This window comes from Austrofundulus limnaeus, unplaced genomic scaffold (assembly GCF_001266775.1).
Source record: "Austrofundulus limnaeus strain Quisiro unplaced genomic scaffold, Austrofundulus_limnaeus-1.0 Scaffold1854, whole genome shotgun sequence".
In the NCBI taxonomy this organism is placed as follows: domain Eukaryota; kingdom Metazoa; phylum Chordata; class Actinopteri; order Cyprinodontiformes; family Rivulidae; genus Austrofundulus; species Austrofundulus limnaeus.
The window spans coordinates 5941-6476 of record NW_013954256.1 but is presented as its reverse complement, the minus strand read 5'-3'; positions in this window follow the sequence as shown (position 1 = coordinate 6476).

Genomic DNA, 536 nt, shown 5'->3' with positions numbered 1-536 from the left:
TGTGTGTGTGTGTGTGTGTGTGTGTGTGGACAGGTATCGCTATCTGGTGGGGACCATTGTTGACCATCTTCCTGGTCCACAGCTTGGTGAGGACCCACTGTTACTTATGGGGACAAAGCTTGGTCCCCATCAGAGGAAATACTGTTGGTGGGTCAGGAGTTTGTTTAGGACTGTGAAGGACCTGTGAGGTTCGGGTCAGGGGTCAGGGGTCAGGGTCAGGCTGTAGAAAGGACCTGTAAATGAATGGAAGTTGATGCAGAGTCCCCATAAGGATAGAAGAACAAACGTGTGTGTAACTGTGTGTTTCCTCTGCTGTCCAGCTGGGTGTTGTGTGAACACAGTACCTACAGGGGGCGCCAGTTCCTGCTGGAACCAATGGAAATCACCAACTGGCCCAAGTTCAGCTCTCTGCACACTGTCGGCTCCATGTTCCCGGTCCGACAGGTCGGTTCATCAGGTTCTGTTACACACACACACACACACACACACACACACACACACACACACACACACACACACACACACACACACACACA